Source organism: Oryx dammah, unplaced genomic scaffold, assembly GCF_014754425.2.
Source record: "Oryx dammah isolate SB20612 unplaced genomic scaffold, SCBI_Odam_1.1 HiC_scaffold_9, whole genome shotgun sequence".
In the NCBI taxonomy this organism is placed as follows: Eukaryota; Metazoa; Chordata; class Mammalia; order Artiodactyla; family Bovidae; genus Oryx; species Oryx dammah.
Genome location: NW_024070193.1, coordinates 9,346,306 through 9,363,835, shown reverse-complemented (window position 1 = coordinate 9,363,835; position 17,530 = coordinate 9,346,306).

The following is a 17,530-nucleotide window of genomic DNA, read 5'->3' as shown; positions in this document are numbered from 1 at the left end:
CCTGCGTTGCAGCTCTCAGAATTGGGAAAGGTTGTAACTAATACTCCAAAACCGGCAGCTAGCACTGGGAAAGCCTGTGTGGTTTCTCCCCATGATTTTCCAAGGTTCTTCTTTTGTATGGCATTGCTTTATTATCACATAAATTAAGAAACCAGACATTGCACTTTAGCAGACAAGAGCCATACCTGTCTCTCACGCAGGTAACAGGTACATTGGGCTTCAGGGGTGACGCAGAGATCTCACCCCCAGACTGTGTAAGGACTCCGTGGGAACACGTGCCCCCTTATACCGCCCCACCCTATCCCCATGCCAGCATTAGTTAGGGCCAGCTGTGAATTCCGAGCCAGTCACTCCTGCAGGCTGCTAGGGGTAGGACTTCTCATCCTCCCCTCTTTCACATCCCAGTTCAGCCTTCCCCTTCATAGAAGCTCTGTGACACCCCCAGCATACTGACGGTTTCTGTTTTACAAAGTCGAATTCATCAGGTGTAAGTCTTCCTGCTCTAACTGCGGATGGACATACGGATCATCAGTCCAGACCCTCACTGCCTGTAGGGCCCCTTGAGGGTCTGGCTTGAGGAAGGCAGGAGCTTGACAGTGTTCCAGTTTTTCCTTACAGCATGGGGAGTCGAAGGCAGCAGACCAAGTTCGACTCTGGACTGTGCTGTCCTCACCATGCTGTGCAAGCCCTGTGCTGAGAGCTGAGCCTCACAGGGAGGAGCGTCTATTGGGAAGAGATCTTTCTGATCATTGTTTTATATCGTTCTCTTCTAGGATGGATTAGAGCTTCATGCCCTCTGTTCTGGCTTTGCTATTGATTTTGCATGGTGGAGGTTGTTCCTGAGAGCCTTGAGGTCTAACCTGCAGTATTATTTTTCCCACTGGCCCCACTTTATCACACCCCCCTCACCCTCTTCTTTTGGTTGTATTCTCTGAAGGAAGGGTTCATCTTTCCTGTCCTCTTAATCCATCATCCTTATATATAAATGTGTTACGTATGATTGCAGTAGATCCTCAGAAATCCGGGTGGAGCTTTTCTTTGAACGGTTTAATGAGTGAATTCAGCAGCGAAGTGTCAAGAGCTGATTCCCCAGCTAGGAGAGGTACTGTTCATCCTCTTACTTCCCAGATTCTCTAGTCAGAATGGTCAGTGAGGTGCCACTGGCGCCCAGCCGCCCCTGAACACACAGCATCTCCATGCCTGTCATAGTGTACAAACAATCCTCTCATTTATGGAAATTAAAAGAGCATTTTTGCACAGAGCAAAAGGAAAAAGACCCATGAATGTCATCTTTTATATTTTGTTTTCAGTTGGCCAATGTTGGAATTTTTGTTCTTGACATGCACTTGTAAAGCAATCTCGCCAAGATACAAGTTGTTTTGGCTTTTCACTACAATTACCTCTTGTTCCTCCTGTCTTGACTGCTGACGTTGCTCAATGATTCTAATGTCTATTTTATGGGAAGCAGCCTTCCCATGGGTTTCCTTTTACACACTGCAGGGCTATCTTTATACTTCAAGAAAAAAAAAAAGGAGAAAACTGTCACCAAACTCATGGGGGATTTGCAGGAAACCATTTAGGCCACCTTGAGTGAAAGGTAGATTCCTCATTGTTTTCCTGAACTCATTGTAGTAAAAGAAATCTAATTCAGCATTATTGTGCTACCTCAAAGGTAAAAATGTTGTAAGGTCTTTTTGGTCCTGAGTTCTACATGTAGTGTTTGAAATGTCTTTCAATTGGAATTATTTTTAAATCATGGGGGAGAATCTTGTTTTAACCTGTTTTACACTTGTATTTTAATCTCTGAAGAATAAGTGATTAGAAAGTAATCAATTCTTGCTCTGTAGTATTGAACATATACTTAAAATCATTGTTTGCCATAAAGAAGGTTGGGTTTTTTAAAAGGAAACTCTAGGGCTCGGCTTTGCTCTTGGTTAATAAAGGCTGACAAATCATGTCTGAATCTTTGGTGCAGCCTGTGTTCTGTTTTTGTCCTCTCATTTCAGGACCCTAGGCCATCACAGCATTCATCTGGCAGATACATTATTGAGGTTGGGGTGTGAGCTCTTAAAAATTAGAAAGGAGGGGACTTCCCTTGTGGTTCAGTGGTTAGGACTCAGTGCTTCCACTGCAGGGGGCACAGGTTCAATCCCTGAGCAGGGAACTAAGATCCTGCAGCCAAAAAGGGAGGCAGGTAGAGAGAGAGATTATAGAGAATTGACTCACACAGCTATGGAAACAGGCAAGTCCCTAGATATGCAAGGCGAGTTCCTAGATATGCAAGGCGAGTTGGCAAGTTGTAGACCTAGAAATGCTGATAGTTCAATTCCAGACTGAGTCTGAAGACCTGAGAACCGAGAGTCAATAGCATTGTTCTCATGCAAAGACTAGCAGGTTAAAGACTCAGGAAGAGACAACATCCCAGTATGAAGGCAGTCAGGCAGGATAATTCTCGCTTTCTTGGGAGAGCCAAGGCTTTTTGTTACGTTCAGACTTTCAACTGATTGGATGAATCCTGCCCACATTAGGGAGGGCAATCTGCTGTACTGAGTTCACTGATTTAATGTTGTGTGCGTGCCTGTTAAGTTGCTCCAGTCGTATCTGATTCTTTGCAACCCTGTGGACAATAGACCACCAGGCTCCTCTGTCCATGGGATATTGCAGGCAGGAATACTAGAGTGGGTTGCCATGCCGTCCTCCAGGGGATCTTCCCAACCCAAGGATCAAATCTGAGTCTCTTCTGTCTTCTGCCTTGGCAGGCAGGTTCTTTACCACTAGCGTCACCTGGGACGCCTGATTTCAATGTTAATGTCATCCAAAACCACCTTTACAGAAACTCTCAGAACGGTGTTGGACCAAATACCTGGGCACCCTATGGCCCATAAGTTGGCACATAAAATATACCACCACAGCATGCTATTTGAATCGTTTGGGGATGGTATACAAGGGCATCCAGTATATCTCTTTCTGGGGAATGATACACTCACTAATGAAGCCCAGTAGAGAACTTCTCCTGTCTGATGATATTAATTACTTCCTTCTCTATAGCGTAGTTATTGGCTTCCCTAGTGGCTCAGCGATACAGAATCTGCCTGCCAATGCAGGAGACACAGTTTTTATCCCTGGATCGGGAAGATGCCCCAGAGAAGGAAATGGCACCCAGTCCACTATTCTTGCTGGGGAAGTCCCATAGACAGAGGAGCCTGGCAGATTACAGTCAATAGGATCACAAAGAGTCAGACACAGGGACTAAACAACAACATTGTTACAAACAGAACTAGCAATGCCTCTGTGATAGCCCACTGTATTTACAATTTCTTTCCCAGTGACCAAAGGAAGCTCATTCTATAACAAAACCATGTTCCACATTGATCTTGCCTTCATCTGACATTACAAAAGGGCTAAGTAATAGGTGAATATACAAAACAGTCATGTGATAGGGGTCTGAGAAGCTGGTTGCTGAACTACGCAAAGCCAAACTGGCCTTGTTTTGAGGCTTTAAACATTAAATATGGTTTGGCCTTTGTGGTTTTGGTGGTGGTATTACTATGAACAGTTAAGAAGTGCCAGGAAAATGACAGGATCGTATGGTCCGCAGCCTTCACCTTGAAGAGTGAACATTATATGAGGACTTGGCTTTCTATATATGTTCTAACAGGAAGCTAGAAAGTTGTGCCATCAAATTAACTGAATATATCTTTAGTGACTTTAGTGCATCAACTTTTTAACAACAGAATTGAAACAGTATTACTTATAATGTGATAAAGGAGATTAGAGTTGTTTCACATCATTCATGTTAAATACGAATTTTGCTTTCTTTACGCATCCTCTCTAAAGACAGATGTCCCATCACAGATGATGGCCAGCAATACATGCCATTATCTGATTGGAGAAATGCAGAGCATCAGCCAGGAACATATTAAATAATCATTTGTGAATTCAGATGAGTATTATCTAAGTTCTGAATTATAATGTCAGTAATTAGCTCTGAAAGTGTTAGTTGCTCAGTTGTGCCCAATTCTTTGTGACCCCATGGACTGTAGCCCATCAGGTTCCTTTGTCCATGGAATTCTCCAGGCAAAAATACTAGGGTGGGCAGCCATTCGCTTTTCCACAGAGGGGATCCTCCTGACCCAAAGATCAAACCTGGGTCTCCTGTATTGCAGGCAGATTCTTTACCATCTGAGCCACCAGGGAACCCCATGAATAGTGTGAAAAGGCAAAAAGAAATGACACTTAAAGATGAATCCCCCAGGCTGGTAGTTGTCCAGTATGCTACTGGAGAAGAGCAGAGAAACAGATCCAAAAGGGATGAAGAGGCTGAGCCAAAGCAGAAACAAAACCCAGTTGTGTATGTGTTTGAAAGTAAAGCTGTAACAAACAATACTGCAGAGGAACCTAAAATGTTAGGTCCATGAATGAAGGTAAAATTGGAAGTGGTCAAACAGAAGATGGCAGGAGTGAGCATCGACATTTTAGGAATCAGTGAACTAAAATGGATGGGAATGGGCAAATTTAATTCAAATGACCATCATATCTACTAGTGTGGGCAAGAATCCCCTAGAAGAAATGGAGTAGCCCTCATAGTCAACAAGAGTCTGAAAAACAGTACTTAGTTGCATTCTCAAAAATCATTCAGTATAACAGTAATCCAAGTCTATGTCCCAACTACTAATGCCGAAGAAGCTGAACAGTTCTATGAAAACCTACAAGACCTTCTAGAACTAACACCAAAAAAGATGTCCTTTTCCTCGTAGGGGACTAGAATGCAGAAGTAGGAAGTCAAGAGATACCTGGAATAACAGGCAAGTTTGGCCTTGGAGTACAAAATGAAGCAGAGCAAAGGTAACAGAGTTTTGCCAAGAGAACACACTGGTCATAGCAAATAGCCTCTTCCAACAATACATGGACATCACCAGATGGTCAATATCGAAATCAGATTGATTATATTCTTTGCAGCTGAAGATGAAGAAGCTCTATCAGTACGTTCAGTCACTCAGTCATGTCCGACTCTTTGCGACCTCATGGACTGCAGCACGTCAGGCTTCTCTGTCCATCACTAACTCCTGGAGCTTGCTCAAACTCATGTCCATCGAGTCAGTGATGCCATCCAACCATCTCATCCTCTGTTGTCCCGTTCTCCTTGCTCCTTCAAACTTTCCCAGCATCAGGGTCTTTTCCATTGAGTCAGTTCTTCCAATCAGGTGGCCCAAGTACTGGAGTTTCAGCTTTAGCATCAGTCCTTCCATTGAATATTCAGGACTGATTTCCTTTAGGATAGACTGATTGGATCTCCTTGCAGTCCAAGGGACTCTCAAGAGTCTTCTCCAACACCACAGTTCAAAAGCATCAATTCTTCAGAACGCAGCTTTCTTTATAGTTCAACTCTCACACCCATAAATGACTACTGGAAAAACCATAGCTTTGTCTAGACAGACTTTTGTTGGCAAAGCAATGTCTTTTTAATATGCTGTCTAGGTTGGTCATAGCTTTTCTTCCAAGGAACAAGTGTCTTTTAACTTCATGGCTGCAGTCACCATCTGCAGTGATTTTGGAACCCCAGAAAATAAAGTCACTGTTCCCATTGTTTCTGCATCTATTTGTCATAAAGTGATGGGACCAGATGCCATGATCTTAGTTTTCTGAATGTTGAGCTTTAAGCCAACTTTTTCACTCTCCTCTTTCATCACGAGGCTCTTTAGTTCTTTGCTTTCTGCCATAAGGGTGGTGTCATCTGCATATCTGAGGTTATTGATATTTCTCCTGGCAATCTTGATTCCAGCTTTTGCTTCATCCAGCCTGGCATTTCACATGATGTACTTTGCATATAAGTTAAATAAGCAGGGTGACAATAGGCCGCCTTGATGTACTCATTTCCTGATTTGGAACCAGTCTGTTGTTCCATGTCCAGTGGAAGTAGCTCTACACAGTCAGCAAAAAGAAGACTGGGAGCTGACTGTGCCTCAGATCATGAGCTCCTTATTGCAAAATTCAGACTTCAATTGAAGAAAGTAGGGAAAACCACTAGGTCATTCAGGTATGACCTACATCAAATCCCTTATAATTATACAGTGGAAGTGAGAAATAAATTCAAGGGATTAGATCTGATAGAGTACCTGGAGAACTATGGATGCAGGTTCGTAACATTGTACAAGAGTTGGTGATCAAAACCATCCCAAAGAAAAAGAAATGCAAAAGGGCAAAATGGTTGTCTGAGGAGGACTTACAAATAGCTGAGAAAACAAGTGAAAGGCAAAGGAGAAAAGGAAGGATACACCCATTCTAATGTAGAGTTCCAAAGAATAACAAGGAGAGATAAGAAAGCCTTGTTAAGTGAACAATGCAAAGAAATAGAGGAAAACAATAGAATGGAAAAGACTAGAGATCTCTTCAAGAAAATTAGAAAATATGTATATTAGAAAATTAGAGATCTGAAGGGCAAAGATGGGCAAAATAAAGGCCAGAAACGGTATGGACCTAACGGAAGCAGAAGATATTAAGAGTTGGCAAGAATACACAGAAAAGGTCTTAATGACCCAGATAACCATGATGCTATGATCACTCACCTAGAGCCAGACATCCTGGAATGCAAAGCCAAGTAGGCCTTAGGAAGTTTCACTACGAACAAAGCTAGTGAATGTGATGGAATTTCAGCTGAGCTATTTCAAATCCTAAAAGATGATGATATTAAAGTGCTGCACTCAATTTGCCAATAAAATTTGGAAAACACAGCAGTGGCCACAGAACTGGAAAATGTCAGTTTTTATTCTAATCCCAAAGAAAGGCAATGCCAAAGAATGTTCAAACTGCCACACAATTGCACTCATTTCACACACTAGCAAGGTGATACTCAAAATTCTTCAAGCTAGGTTTCAACAGTATGTGAACTGAGAACTTCCAGATGTACAAACTGGGTCTGGAAAAGACAGAAGAACCAGAGATCAAGTTGCCAACATCCACTGGATCATAGGAAATGCAAGGGAATTCCAGAAAAATATCTACTTCTGCCTCATTGACTATGCTAAAGCCTTTGACTGTGTGGATCACAACAAACTATAGAAAATTCTTAACGAGGTAGGAATACCAGATCACCTTACATACCTCTTGAGAAACCTGTAGGTCAATAAGCAGCAGTTAGAACCAGACATGGAACAATGGACTGGTTTCAACTTGGGAAAGGAGTACATCAAGGCTGTATATTGTCAACCTGCTTATTCAACTTCTGTGCAGAGTACATCATGCAAAATACCGGGCTGGATAAAGTGCAAGCTGGAATCAAGATTGCCAGAAGAAATATCAATAACCTCAGATATGCAGATGATACCACCCAAATGACAGAAAGTGAAGAGGAACTAAAGAGCCTCTTGATAAAGGTGAAAGAGGAGAGTCAAAAAGCTGACTTAAAACTCAACATTCAAAAAAACTAAAATCAGGACTTAACTGGTGGTGGTTCAGTGGCTAAGACAATGTGCTCCCAGTGCAGGGGGACTGGATTTGATCCCTGGTCAGGGAATCCTAGGGACGGGGGAGCCTGGTGGGCTGCCATCTCTGGGGTTGCACAGAGTCGGACATGACTGAAGCGACTTAGCAGCAGCAGCAGGGAGCTAGATAGAACATGCTGCAACAAAATTCTACCTGCCACAACTAAGATCCAAGATCCCAAGTGCTGCAACTAAGACCTGGCCCAACCAAAATAAATATTAAAAAAAAAAAACCAACCTTAGATCATAGCATCTGGTCCCATCACTTCATGACAAATAGATGGGGAAAAATGAAAACAGTGACAGACTATTTATTCTTGGGCTCCAAAATCACTGTGGATGGTGACAGAAGCCATGAGGTTAAAAGACACTTGCTCCTTGAAAGAAAAGCTATGACAAACCTAGACAGCATATGAAAAAGCAAAGACATCACTTTGCCAAAAAGGTCCTTCTAGTCAAAGTTATGTTTTTTTCAGTAGTCATGTACAGGAAAGTTGGACCATAAAGAAGGCCGAGAACCAAAGCATTGATGCTTTTGAACTGTGGTGCTGGAAATGACTCTTGAGAGCCCCTTGAACAGCAAGGAGATCAAACCAATCAATCTTAAAGGAAATCAGTCCTGAATATTCACTGGAAGCACTGATGCTGAAGCTAAAGTTCCAATACTTTGGCCATCTGATGTGAAAAGCCAAGTAGCTGGAAAAGACCACGATGCTGGGAAAGATTGGGGGCAGGAGGAGAAGGGGATGACAGAGGATGAGATGGTTGGATGGCATCACCGACTCAATGGACATGAGTTTGAGCAAACTCCAGGGGATAGTGGAGGACAGGGCAGCCTGGCGTGCTGCAGTCCATAGCGTTGCAAAGAGCTGGACACAGCTGAGTGATGAACAACAAACAACAGTTGGGTCTGACTCAGCTCATTTGCTCATTGAACAAAATCTTGATTACCTGCCTTGGATATTCCTGACAGTGCTTAAATTCCAGAAATTATCAAGAGTTATGATACTGGGGTCTGAAGGGCATTCCTGGACCTTTCCTCCAGTGCTCTGGAGCTTATCCTCGTGCTTCTGGACTCACATGGAGAGCAGCCCCAGTCTCCTGCCTCAAGGATGATCACGCTTCCAGTGCCTGTGGTTGCCCTTGGTCATGGTCCTCTTCTGTATATGGCTCTCACGGCCTTTTTGTTTTTTTGTTTTTTTTTTTATATACCAGGTCTCTGCTACAGCAAGTGGGCTCTTTTTTTTAATACTTTTATTTGTTTACTTGTTTGGCTGTGCTGGGTGTTGGCTGTGTCATGTGGGATCTGATTCCCTGACCAGGCATCAAACCCAGGTGCTCAGCATTGGGAGTGTGACGTCTTAGCCATTGGACCACCAGGGAAGTCCCAGCAGGTGAACTAGTAGTTATAGTGTGTGGGATCTAGTTCACCGACCAAGGATTGAACCTGGGCCCCCTCCATTTCGAGAGTAGAGTCTTAGCCATTGAAACACCAGAGAAGCCCCTCCCTTTGCCTCTTAAAGTGAGCAGTTTGGACACACAAGCATGCAGCGTCCCTCACTGCCTTGACTTGCATCACATGATTATGGCTCTCAAAGCATCTGGGGAGCTGACAAAAGAGAAAGACAAGATTTAAGATTTTTAAGCAAGGCTCCCTCCAGGTAAGGACTTCTTAGAAATTGTCATCTTCATGCTGCTGCTGCTGCTGCTGCTGCTGCTGCTGCTGCTGTGTCACTTCAGTCATGTCCGACTCTGTGTGACCCCATAGATGGCAGCCCACCAGGCTCCCCTGTCCCTGGGATTCTCCAGGCAAGAACATTGGAGTGGGTTGCCATTTCCTTCTCCAATGCATGAAAGTGAAAAGTGAAAGGGAAGTCGCTCAGTCGTGTCCAACTCTTCACGACCCCATGGACTGCAGCCCACCAGGCTCCTCCGTCCATGGTCACCCTAAATATCCAGATGAAATTTGGCCAGAGACGCCTTGCTGACCTGGTTGCTTCTGTGTCTTTAGTGTGTGACATTTCTTCCCCTTCCTCTTTGACTTCTTCCCCAACAGAACTTCTTTCTATTCTCTAAAACTGGTCATCTAGCTTGTTTTTAAGTACACAGGGTCAAGCAGTGCCCAGCCCGTCTGAAGACTACGGTGCTGGAGGCTGAGTCGACTGGAAGATGAAAGCAAAGGGGGACTGGGAGCTGTCCCGACACTCAGAAGCCAGCAGGACCTGACTCTTCACCAGTCAGTCCATCCCCACAGGTAGAAGAATGGGTGTATGCCATTCCACTCTTGGGGAAGGCAATGGAAATAGATGGTATCGGCCAGATCTCCACGGCCCCTCCTCCCTTGGCAGAACTGCACTGAGGCAAGGGTCAGAGGTCACCATGTGTGCTCCTGAGAACAAGGGTCTAGCAATCTCCTCTCTGGCCAGGCCTTCCACCCCCAGAAAGAGGAAGGAGGGGGTGTGCATTTGGATTTGTTTGTTTAACACACAACTGAAAAGGAAGAGCTGAAGTCTAGACCCACCCGATAAGCAAAAACAGCACTTTCAAGCATAGTTAAATTGGACATTTTTCTTCTGGGCATGAAGGGACACCTGTAGTTAGTATACATTCCCAGGCCTGCCCTCAGCCCATCCCAGGCAGCTGAAGGAGCAACTGAGCCTCAGGCCTGTGGGACAGGCAGGGAAGAGGCCTCTTGAGGCACGTGTGCATTAGTCCCAGGCAAGTGGGAATCCTGCAGGAGACCCCTTGGCCCCTGGGTGTCCTGTCCCAGAGCTGTGCAACTGGCCCAGGGTGAGAAATGGGGCTATGCACGGGCTAAAAGGCCCCCAGGAATTCGCCTGGACCCCAGATGACGGGCTCTGCCCACTGGCAGCTCTGGAAGCCTGAACACTTTCCCAAGCAGGATGAAGCTGGGGGACAGAGGGTATATATGACCCCCACAGACCCCAAACTCAGGCACTGCGTCTGCCTGAGGACTCACGATGATTCCACCCAGCTGACAGCTCCTGCCCGAGGCCCCACCAGACAAGGATGACTTGGAGCCCTCATCTAGGGCCTTGGCTTGCTCCACTGTGAAGAAAGAGGTAGACTCATGGGAAGGCATCCACACAACCCCTGCCCTTGGCTTTGCCCACAGGCAACAGTCCAGGAGGTTCCCAGCCTTGCCTCTCACCTGCCTGGGCTGGGCCAAGACACAACTACTGTCAGGGGCTGGGGCCTGATGGCTGGTGCGGTCTCTCCCGCTGTGCTCACTTTAAGCTGGACACCACCAGCTCACAGAAAAAGCAACCCCTACTCCCTGACAGAGCTGACCTCAAAATTTCAGACTAGGGTGAGCTATCCTCATACCTGATCCACGGGTAAAACTATAACAGGAGGGTGAGCCTCACATCTGGGACTAGGTTGAACTGCCAGGTTGACGACATGCTGGTGCAAGTACCGTAAGAGTGCAGATACAGGGCCCGCCAAGACCAGCCTGGCTTCCAGCACAGTGGAAATTCTTCCAGCTGCCTCATTAGACTCTTTACTCCCCGCATGAGCTGGTGACAAGGGTGTATGTGTCAAGGATATATGTTGAGGGAAAAAAAGAAAAATCTTAGGAGTGATCTGCAGCCAGTCCCTCCCACCATGGCCTAATCCCAGGGCTGGCCGGGGGTGAGAGGGAGACATCTGGGATTTGAGTCTCTCTCCTGCCCGGGTGGGAACATCATGTTCCCTAATCAGAGATGTTCATCCAACCAATGAGGACTAGGGGTCCTGGGAGGACTCCAGGCAGGAGGAGACAGGGTTGAGTGAGAAAGGCCAGCTCGGTTTGAGAAACCGGAAGGGAAAGGAACTCCAAGAGACATCTGATTCCAGAACAACTCTATGTACTCCCAGCCCTGGCCCGCCCCTGGCCCAGGCACTGGCAGAGAGGAGCACTACCTCACTCCCAGCCCCAGCCCAGGGCTGGAGGGAAGACAAGGCGCCACAGCTGTTTACACACATGCCTCAAGCTCTCCCCTGCCGTCGTCTCCAGCACAGAAGGGCTGCCTTGACCTCCTGGTCCAACGCTGGTGCCCTGCACCTTTGGATGGTCTCTTTCACCTCACGGCCCATTCCTGCCTGGGGCCTGCTTACTTCTACGTCCCTGAGATGAGGTCTCTGAGCAGCACTTCCCCTCCATCCTTCACCTCCAGGCCCCTCGTGCTGCTCACAGTCCAGCCCTGTCCTCTAGCCTCTTGCAATCCCTGCTCACCCTCCCCTAGCAATGGCCTCACCTGGTTTTCAGGCAGAAAAGAGAAGCGATGGGTCGGAAGAGCCGGGCTCCTCCTCTGATCGCCACGTGCTCTGCTCGCTCCTGCCCCACTGTTCTCCCTTCACTGGCAAAAGCCCTAAGACTTGCCTGCAGTTGCGCGCTCACCTCCCGCCCCTCACAGCCCAGCCCTTCCCAGTGGCTAACAGGGCGGACAGAGCTGCTGAGCAGCTGAGAACAGAGCCGACCCTCTGGAGTCTCAGCCTGATCCACCAGGGCAGACTTCTCCCTTCTACCTCAAGAACCACCTTCCCAGGGGCATCCAGGCCTCCTGGTTTTATTCCCGCCTCCGTTGCCAGGTGTAACCCAGACGATAGTTAAAGGTTGAAATGACCCAGGGCTCCACTCTGGGTTCCGCTCTCTCCCGCCTTGGGAGGTTTCAGCAGGGACAGCCCTGTGTGTTACCCACCTGTTGAACACCTTGGATTTAGACCTCCACCTGGGACATCCGCTGATCTGAGGGTCCCGTGGCCCCAGGTCAGGGTCCTTCTCCTGGCTCTTCACTCTTTCTACCGGGAACTTGCTGAAAGGCTTGCTTTTCTTTCATTTTTTTTTCTTTAAAAAATTTTATTATTAAAAATTTTTTTAATTGGAGGATAATTGCTTTACAGTGTTATGAGAGTTTCCACCGCACAACATGAATTGGCTCTAAGTATCCATATATCCCCTCCCTCTTGAGCCTCCTTCCCACCCCCCTTTAATTTTTGAATTAAAATTTTTTTTAAATGTGGACTATACCAAAGGTGTGCAAGACAAAGACATTCCACTCAATGGTTTCCCATAGGCCAGAAACTTGGAGTGCAGCCCAGATGAAGACACTGTCAGGGCCTTGCAGCCCTTCTTGTGGCCCACCAGCCATTCCCTCCTGCTCTATCCTGAGTTTTAAGGTAGGGTGGTCACCACTTTCTTGATTCGTTTTTACCACCTAAACATATCTAAGGAATCACTTTCCTCATACAGTGAAATATATACCTGTAATTAAATGCAGAAAGGAGAAGCCATCCTCACTGCTAGTTTTGAACAGTCTTGTCTTTCTTTCTTTTGCTTCCTCTGCCTCTCCCTTCTATCATCACTACTCTCTGGAACCTGTGGTTACCAGAATATGTTCCCTATATTTCTCCTTGCTTATATAATCATATGTATACACACATATATAGTGTGTGTGTATATATATATATACTATACATATATATATACACATACTATATACACACATTCACAGAGTGGTTTGTCTTTGTTTTACATATTTAGATCATTTTTGTATACATTTTTCTTCATCTTACTTTTCTTATCTCAGCTTTGTGGTAGGTCCCCTAAATCAAGTGGTATTATTTATTCCAAGTCCTCCTTTTTGATGGTGACTTAAAACAGGTCCCCACACTTTTTGATACTTCTCCCACAAAACGTGGAGTCTAATTTCTCTCTGCTTGGATAAGGCCTGGTCTTAGTGACTTTGACTCTAATGAAGAGAATGAGGCAGAAATGACTGTGACTTCTGAGTCTAGCTTAGAAGGATGATACAGCTTTCATCTGGCTTCCTTTCCTCTCTCTCAGGACAATCATCTTTGGAACCTAGCCACCCTGTTGTGGGGAAGCCCAGGGCACATGGAGGGGCCACGTGTGGGTGTTCCAGCCCCAGGTAAAGTCTTAACTGACAGGGAATTCCCTGGTAGTCCAGAGGTTAGGACTTGGGGTGCTCACTGCTGAGGGCCCGGGTTCCATCCCTGCTCAGGGAACTAAGATCCCACAAGTCATGCAGCGTGGCCAGAAGGAAAACAGTCTTTGCTGACAGCCAACATCAAACACCAGACTTCAAGTGAGGAGCCTTCAGATGATTCCAGCCCTAGTTTTTAAGATACAGCAAAGAAGAGCATTCTCCACTGAATTCTTCACAAAGGGCAGGTTTGTGAGCAAAATTAAAATATTGTTGTTTTAAGCCATTAAATTTGGGTAATACATTACACAACATAGTAACCAGAACAGTATGGAGATACCAAAATTTCCCGATGGTGCCCCGTGGATGGGCCATCACTTTGCAATTTTCTTTTTACTACACCTATTTTAAGTGAGAATCTTAACATTGGGATTAGAGTCCAAAAGCATATGTATTTTTATTTTATTGGAGCTTGTTAAATTGGTTTCCAGGGCTTCCCTGGTGGTTCAGTGGTAAAGAATCCACCTGGCAATACGGGAACTACAGGTTCAATTCCTGGTCCAGAAAGATCCCACATGCCACAGAGCAACTAAGCCTGGGCATCTCACACACACACACACACACACAATTGCTTTCCAAAAAGGTTATAACTGATCTTAGCTTTAGCAACAGTGTTTGGACGAATATTTTTCCTCACATGCCTGAAAGCCAGACCTGGTATAGCTAGCTCTTTCTCTCTTTTTCCTTTGTTTTTTCTTCTTGTCCACACCATGCGTCATGTGGGATCTTAGTTCCCCGACCAGGAATTGAACCTGTGCCCCGTGCAGTTTAAAGTGACTTATTCTCATTATTATTCTTCAAAAAAAAAAAAAATAGACTTTCTTAGATCAGTTTTAGGTTCACAGCAAAAGTGAGTGGAAAGTACCAAGAGTCCTCATGTAACCCCTCACCTGCGACACACAGCTTTGCTCCCCATCAACACCCTGCACTAGTATCATAGTTTGTTCCAGTCAGTGACCCAGTGGTAACACATCATCAACCGAAGTCCATAGTTTACAGAGTCCATTCTTTGTGTTGTACATTTCATGGGTTTTTACAAATGTCTAATAACGTGTATCTACCATCATTTCAGGGCTTCCTAGGTGGCTGAGGGGTAAAGAATCTGCCTGCAATGCAAGAGTTGCATGTTCGATCCCTGGGTCGGGAAGATCCAGGGAGAAGGAAATGGCAACCCACTCCAGTATTCTTGCCTGGAGAATCCCCTGGACAGAGGAGCCCCGCAGGCTGCAGCCCAGGGGGTGGCAAAAGAGTCGGACACGACTTAGAGCGACTAAACAACAACCACCATTGCGTCAATAGTATCATACGGTATATTTTCACTGCCCTAAAAAATTACTTGTGCCTCACCTATCTCTCCCTCCCCACCAAACACCCGGCAACCACTGATCTTTTTACTGTCTCCATAGTTTTTCCATTGTTAAAGTTTTCACTTTGATTTGCATTCCTTGCTTTCTGATGAATTTGAACATCTTTTCACTTTGTAAGGTTTTGTTGGTTGCCTTTTCACTTTGTAATTGTTGGTTGCCTTTTCACTTTGTAAGGTTTTGTTGGTAAGGTATTGTGAGGCTGCTGCTGCTGCTGCTGCTAAGTCGCTTCAGTCGTGTCCGACTTTGTGTGACCCCATAGACGGCAGCCCGCCAGGCTCCCCCGTCCCTGGGATTCTCCAGGCAAGAACACTGGAGTGGGTTGCCATTTCCTTCTCCAATGCATGAAAGTGAAAAGTGAAAGTGAAGTCGATCAGTCATGTCGACTCTTAGCCACCCCATGGACTGCAGCCTACCAGGCTCCTCCGTCCATGGGACTTTCCAGGCAAGAGTACTGGAGTGGGGTGCCATTGCCTTCTCCATCTTTGCTAACAAACCTGAATTTTGTCCAGAGCAGCAAGTGTCCAGTCCCAAATGATCCCCTGACCCCATTCCCTCATCTCTTAATCTCCTTATATCTAGGAGTGGCCACAGATGACCCAGTTTTAATCATTGGGAAATAAATATAAGTCTACTGGGAGTTCTGGAAAGGTGTTGGCTTACCAGATAAAGGGGAAAGATGTGGGTGGTGCCAACAGCAGGATTTTGTTCTGCTTTGCATACTAATGTGATGTCTGGAGAGACAACTACCACCTTGTAAAGCTGGGTCCACAAGCATGAAGACAAAAGTCAATAAGCTAAGGATGATGGTGGTATATGTAGTCATGTAGTGAAATATTATAAAGACATGGAAAAGAAAAGACAAAGCAAAACACAACAGTATGGAGGAAACTCACAGATATAATGTTGAATAAAAAAGTACTACGAAAAGTACATATTGTATAAGTCAATCTATATGAAATTTTAAATGGACAAAATTTGTCTATGGTAATGAAAATCAGAATAGTGGTTATCTTTGCAGGAGAAGTAGTAACTAGAATGCCAGGAGGTTACCTTCAGGGTGGCGGTGATTAACCTTGGGTAAGGTGATTGTCTTCTCCTGAGGACCATTCTCAGAGAGAGCTGAGAGTTGAGATCTGGACCACACACCACATCAGGAATTTAATATCTTCCCTCTTGTTCTTATCTTACCCTTTAATAATGTTCTATAAGTTTCATGTCATTTAATAAGATTTTAGAGGTTTCTCACCCATATAGTTCCTATACTTTTCTTGATAATTTTATTCCTAAATATTTTATAGTTAACTGTTTTTCTTGCTTATTTTTAGTAAATGCTCTTATTTTAAATATATTTTTCTTATATTTATCACCTTAACATTTTCTCTTATCTATTGTAATAGTTTTCAAGAAAACTATGTAGTAGTTTTCTATATTTACAGTCATTGCATTAACTAAAGAGAGGATAAGGTTTTGGTAAATCATTTGAATTCCTGCTGTGTCCATTCTTGCCCGGTACCCAGTGTCTAGCCTGGAGAAGCCTGCGTTAAGCACTTATGGAAGGAATGGAAGAGTGAATTAAAACTGAATGGCTTCCAGGGAGACCTTGCCCTGTCCAGCCTCCTCCCCACACATAGGAGTACTGGAATGGGAGATTGGGTGGGCAGAGGAAGGGACAGGATACATCTGTGAGCAAAACAGATTTTCATCTGAGCCACGAGAGTGCACAGAATGTGAGGTGTTAGAAATTTTAGGAGGTGAGTCATGGTGCCAGAGGCAAACACAGGAGATGCTGGCAGAGAGGTGATAGGGAACAATGGAGCCCCTTCCACTCTGGCTTTTCTTTGAGGGAGTTGCTACTGCAGGGTTCTGAGCAGGGTAGGAGAGGTTCTGATTTACATATACATAGGCTGATGTGTGGAGAAGGCAATGGCACCCACTCCAGTACTCTTGCCTGGAAAGTCCCATGGATGGAGGAGCCTGGTAGGCTGCAGTCCATGGGGTCTATAAGAGTCAGACACGACTGAGCGACTTCCCTTTCACTTTTCACTTTCATGCATTGGAGAAGGAAATGGCAACCCACTCCAGTGTTCTTGCCTGGAGAATCCCAGGGATGGGGGAGCCTGGTGGGCTGCCGTCTATGGGGTCGCACAGAGTCGGACACGACTGAAGCAACTTAGCAGAAGCAGCAGCAGCAGACTGATGTGAGGAGAACAAACTGAAGGTGGCAAGGGCAGCAGGAAGAAACTGGGACATGACTGAGACATTGTCCTGGGGAGAGATGGTGGTGGCTTGGACTAGGTGGAAGCCATGGACCTGGTAAGAAGTGGTTTCATCGTGGTTAGATGATTCTATGGAAACAATTGTACTTTCTGATGCATTGACTCTAAGTGGGAAAGAAAGTCATCAACGTGTACTCTGAGGTGACTGGCCTGAGCAGTAGGAAGGAGAGAGCTGCCATCACTTGTGCTGGTGGAGCTGGGGTGGAGTAGGTTTGGGGGATGAACTGGAGCTAGGGTGGCACAAGTTGAGTTTGAGATGCCAAGAGGAAAGTCAGAGTGAGATGCCTAGTCCACAGCTAGACATTGATTGAATCTGGCACTCAGAAAAGCTCTTACTGGACATACACCTTTGGGACTGATTGACATGTGGGTGGGATTTGAAGTCATGACCCTGGGTA